The sequence below is a fragment of the Astyanax mexicanus genome, chromosome 7 (assembly GCF_023375975.1).
Source record: "Astyanax mexicanus isolate ESR-SI-001 chromosome 7, AstMex3_surface, whole genome shotgun sequence".
Taxonomy (NCBI): domain Eukaryota; kingdom Metazoa; phylum Chordata; class Actinopteri; order Characiformes; family Acestrorhamphidae; genus Astyanax; species Astyanax mexicanus.
In genome coordinates, this window is record NC_064414.1 from 12,851,109 (window position 1) to 12,857,194 (window position 6,086).

A 6,086-nucleotide genomic window follows, 5' to 3' on the forward strand; every position below is an offset into this window, starting at 1 on the left:
CGACTCAAAGGAAGGAAACACTTAAACCTGGATAAACAAAAGATTCAAGTTAAAACCCTTTTTTGGTATATAAATTGTGTAATTAGTGGAGAACAAAACGGCATACCAACAGTCAGTGAAAACTAAAATCATCAACCCATGGAGAACTGGACTCAAGTTCAAAGTAATTCAAAGTAAGACATTGAAATCAATTTCTGTGAATTTTACAGCAACTCTTAACATTACTCAGTAGTAGGGCTGTATAGTAGCAAAAGAACTACACAATATATTAAAATTGTTTACATTTTAATCAAAAATTTAAGAAAACTGGCAAAAATTATGGAATTTCCGGCCTCGGAGAATGTTCATTCAGTTGTTTAATTTTGTAGAAAAAATGCAGATCACAGACATGACACAAAACTAAAGTTATTTCAAATGGCAACTTTCTGGCTTTAGGAAACACTAAAAGAAACCAAGAAAAAAATGTGTGGCAGTCAGTAACTTAATTATTTAGACCAAGCAGAGGGAAAAATGATAGAATCACTAAATTCTGTGGAAAAAAATATGGAATCATTAAAAACAAACAAACAAAAGAACACTCAAACACATCACTAGTATTTTGTTGCAGCACCTCTGGCTTTTATAACAGCTTGCAGTATCTGAGGCATGGACTTAGTGAGTGACAAACAGTACTCACCATCAATCTGCCTCCAATTTTCTCTGATTGCTGTTGCCAGAAGAGTTTTGCAGGTTGGAGCCTCGTCGTGGACCATTTTCTTCAATTTCCACCAAAGATTTTTAATTGGATTGAGATCCAGACTACTTGCAGGCCATGACATTGATCTTATATGTCTTTTTTAGATAATGTTTTCACAGTTACTTGTGAATTTATTGAAGATGTAATTACAGTCATCTCCCCAGTGCCTTTACCTGACATGCAGCTCCATATCATCAATGACTGAGAAAATTTGCATGTTCAGTTCAGGCAGTCATCTTTATAAATCTCATTGAAACGACACCAAACAAAAGTTTAAGTATCATCACCATCACCCAATGCAGATTCACCAATTATCACTGAATATGACTTTCATCCAGTCATTCACAGTCCACGACTGCTTTTCCTTAGCCTACTGTAACCTTGTTCTTTTCTGTTTAGGTGTTAATGATGGCTTTTGTTTAGCTTTTCTGTTTTGTTGAGCATTTTCTGTTTTTGAGACATATTGCTTTAAGTTCTCTGTCTTGGTTTACCAGTATGTTTGCCTTTAACAACCTTCCCATGTTGTTTGTATTTGGTCCAGATTTTAGACACGGCTGACTGTGAACCACCAGCATATTTTGCAACATTGCGTGATGATTTACCCTCTTTGTTTGAAAATCCTCTCCTTTTTTCAATTGACATCTCTCGTGTTGGAGCCATGATTCATGTCAGTCCACTTGAAGCAACAGCTCTCCCAGGTGTGATCACTCCTCTTTAGATGCAGATTAAAGAGCAGATATAATTTGATGCAGGTGTTAGTTTTGGGATTGAAAATTTACAGGGTGATTGCATATTTTTTCCCTCTGCTTGGTATAAATAATTTTTCTTGATTTATTTTACTGTTTCTTAAAGCAAGAAAGTTGCTATTTGAAATAGCCGCCTCATTCTGCCAGTATAGACTAGGATAGGGTGACCAAACGTCCGTATTTCCCGGGACATGTCCGTATTTCACGTCCTGTCCCGGGCATCCCGGTTTTTTTTTTCTTTAAAAAGTGAGGATGTGTCCTGGTTTTTAAATGACCTTCATTGGACTATTAAATTTACAGGCACTAGGGCACTGCACACGGTGCTGCGTGTGACGTAATCCCCCAAATCTAGCGAGTTTTTGTGGTGTTATTGGAGACTTTTGGCGACTCTGAGATGAACACACGCGCTCTTCAGCCGCGCTGCAGCGGCTCCTGCCGTGAGCCCCGCCCACAACACTTACACACTGCTCCACCAACACCATGGAACCATTGAACAATTTGTCTATGATAGCTTTAAAAATACAGAAAACGTAAAATAAAATAAAATAAAATAAAACAAACAAAAACCCTAAAAAACGTAAATTAACACTTCTGGCTAACTGCTGCTCTTGTAATAACATTTAAGAATACGGAAAAAAAACTCATTTATGTAATTCAGGCAAAAATGAAGTTACTGTAAAAAAGTGACCTAACCCTAACCCTATTTAAAAAGCAACAGAAGTTGTTCATTTGTAACATTTCTAACATATTTAGGATGTTTTTTACACACTTTTTTCACTCCCACAACCTTAATCCTTTACAGCTTCAAAAACATATATTATGCAAATTAGCTAATGACGCCATTTAGCGACTCCCCCTTTTTTGTTGACATTTGTGTTACACTTTTTAAGCAGTATATGTCCTGGTGCTTCTGACACTATAAGAGAGGTTTATTATACAGTCACTGTCACAAGTGTATAAGCATGAAAGAGCATCACATAAGATAAGCTAAATTAGATTTATTTACATAAACAAGAGAAAAAAAATAACTAAATTACCAAGACCAGACCAAAGAAACAAGACTATAAAAACTAGACTGAATTTATGGAGGACAAGTATAAATGACATAAAAATAAACAAATAAATACACATATAAATGAATAAATAAATATATAAATCAATAAGTGCATAAATAATTGTATAGATAACCAAATGAAATAATAAATACATTAAAAATTATACATTTAAAATTATATTAGGAAACTATTTCCATATTTCCATGCATGAACCTTTATTTGGGGCTGTTTCTGCATTTATTTATTTATTCATATATATTGATGTGTGGAATATGGAAATAAAAAGTAAATACGTGTTGAAATGAAAAAATAATTAAATAAATGTTGAAATAAATAAATGAACAAATAAATAAATGCAGAAATATAAAAATAAATAAATGTAGCAATACATCAATATACAGCAATACAATGTATATATTAATTTGTTTATTTATCTAAACAATTATTTATGTATTTATTTATTAATTTATTTATATATTTTTATTTATTTATTAATTTACATGTGCATTTATTTTTTTATGCTTTTATGTCATTTTTTCGTCCTCCACAAGAATAAACAATGAGTAACAAAACAAGAAATAAGTCACCAAAAACAGACATCATACAAAAGAGGGGGGCGGTGTAACAAACGAGACAGGTGGGAACACTAATGACTTGAGTTGAGACAAGGCAGGAGACAAGACAGAAACAAAACAGAAGTAAACATGAAAAGCACTGAAACAGACAAGATAATACACAGAACAGAAAGACTGAAGAAAGAAAAAACACAATACAGACAAGGGCTAAGGGCTGTGACAGTCACGGGCAAAACTATTGAGACCCCCGCACTTTATTTCTTCTACCATTCCACCTAAAACTGCAGAAATCGACTGGACAAAAGAATTTAAAAAAGTTTCAGACTGTAATTTTGGACCAGTTTTTACCAAATGAGGTATGCTTTGGGTGAAGTACAATATATTGCCAATAGTATCTGCTCACCTGCATTGTGTATGGTGGTGTAAGGACTGAGTAGAGCTGCTTGGGTCTGAGCTCCTGAGAGAGACCCACTCTTTCACTAGTTTGTAGAAGCAGTATAAATCCCTAGCTGATTGATTGTATACACCTGTAGCCTTAGAAGAAATTGGAACACCTGATTTCAGTGATTTGGGTAGGGGAGTAAATACTTTTGGCAATATAGTGTAAGTCTCTCCACAGGTGTTCTCTCAGTACTCAGTAACCTCCTCCTGTATTGCAGCCCTGTTTACCCTGCTTTGTTCTTCAGTCGATGACCTTCCACTCCTGACCTCCTGACCTGCATGGCAGAGCAGCTCTTTGTACGCAGGTGTAAACCTCAGGCTCTGAAAGCAGGATTATGAAGAGAGGCCTGTGTCTGGGTCCTCTGAAGTTCTAATTAGGAGATCACTGAGGCTGTGGGGTACCTGACAGAGTTGTCTCAGCATATTAGCACTGTTGATTTATAGTCAGGTGACTTATACAGCCAGAACATATTCACTTCATATGCTTCTCAAGAACCTGTACACTTACGCTGAGCGGTCTTTCTCACTGTTAAATAATACAGCTCTGGAAAAAAAATAAGAGACCACATTAACATGTATTATTTTCACTGATTTTGCAATTTATAGGAAAATGTTCTCCCAAATTTAAAATTGTCAGATGCAGATTAAAAAGTACAACATTTTGGAATGATCATCTCAGTCCCCAGACCTGAATATTATTGAAAATCTGTGGTGTGATTTAAAGTGGGCTGTTTATGCTCAGAAATAATAAAACCTGACTGAACTGGATATGTTTTGTAAAGAAGAATGATACAAAAATACTGAAATATTAATGATATTTGAAAATTAATGAAAGCTATAGGAAGCGTTTAGAGGCTGTTATTTCTGCAAAAGGAGGATCTACTAAATATTGATGTATTTATTTCTGTTGGGTGCCCAAATTTATTCACCTGCCTAAATTTATTTAAAGAATTATTGCACACTTTCTGTAAATCATAAAATAATCATTTCTCTTCTCAGATATCACTGTGTTTATCTGCTATATGATATACAGTCATATGAAAAAGTTTGGGCACCCTTATTAATCTTAATCATTTTTAGTTCTAAATATTTGGGTGTTTGCCACAGCCATTTCAGTTTGATATTTCTAATAACTGATGGACACAGTAATATTTCAGGATTGAAATGAGGTTTATTGTACTAACAGAAAATGTGCAATATGCATTAAACCAAAATTTGACCGGTGCAAAAGTATGGGCACCCCTATCATTTTATAGATTTGGATACTACTTTTTACTGACTTACTGAAGCACAAAATTGAACTTCATAGCCAGGTGTATCCAATCATGAGAAAAGGTATTTAAGGGGGCCAATTGCAAGTTGTTCTCCTATTTGAATCTCCTCTGAAGAGTGGCATCATGGGCTCATCAAAACAACTCTCAAATGATCTAAAAACAAAGATTGTTCAACATAGTTGTTCAGGGGAAGGATACAAAAAGTTGTCTCAGAGATTTAACCTGTCAGTTTCCACTGTGAGGAACATAGTAAGGAAATGGAAAACCACAGGGACAGTTCTTGTTAAGCCCAGAAGTGGCAGGCCAAGAAAAATATCAGAAAGGCAGAGAAGAAGAATGGTGAGAACAGTCAAGGACAATCCACAGACCACCTCCAAAGAGCTGCAGCATCATCTTGCTGCAGATGGAGTCACTGTGCATCAGTCAACAATACAGCGTGAAAGAAGAGATTTCTGCAAGCACACCACAAAGTCGCCTGAGGTGTGCAAAAGCAAACTAAAAATAATGAAAATGATCAGGGGTGCCCAAACTTTTTCAAACCACTGTATGTTATATTTGAAAATGTCCTGGTAGATGAAAGAATAGACAAATTGTTATTAAATTAGTAAAAATTAATCAGATGCTAAATTAGTCAAATTGGTGATCGGTAATCACTGTTGCCCCAGGTATCATGGCTATTCTCAACCAAAATCTTTGTAATATTTGCAATTTGCACCCAATTAGATATTATTAACATTTTATTTGATTAAGTACAAAAAGTGTATGTGCAGTACAGAAATATAAAACATGAGTACATGTTAAACCTCAAAATACATACAAGAGCAGATAAACACTACTGATAAAAAGGGCAGTTATTGTACATTACATGTTGCTTATCAGCCAATCAGGATATTTTTAGAGTTAATTAATGAAAAGCTGTGATTCATTCATCGTATAAATTTACAAACACCTGCATATGTAAACCATCTATATACATTCCATAAATAAATCAAACGGATTGAGATTTAGGTTTGCTGATATGCAATTTTTTTCTTTTACAAAATGCATCAATGATTTGGCCACTGATTGAGTGTAAAATTAACAATACTGCAAATAATATCACACAATCTATTAAACTAAAATAAAGGAACTGAGAACAAACAGAACAGCACCATTCAATAGCATGGATCTTTCTCTTTCTGGTGGATAGGAAGTGCTATTGCTGAGTAAAGTGGTATAAGGACTGTTACCACACAGCAGAACTGGGCTTTGTTTCCTTA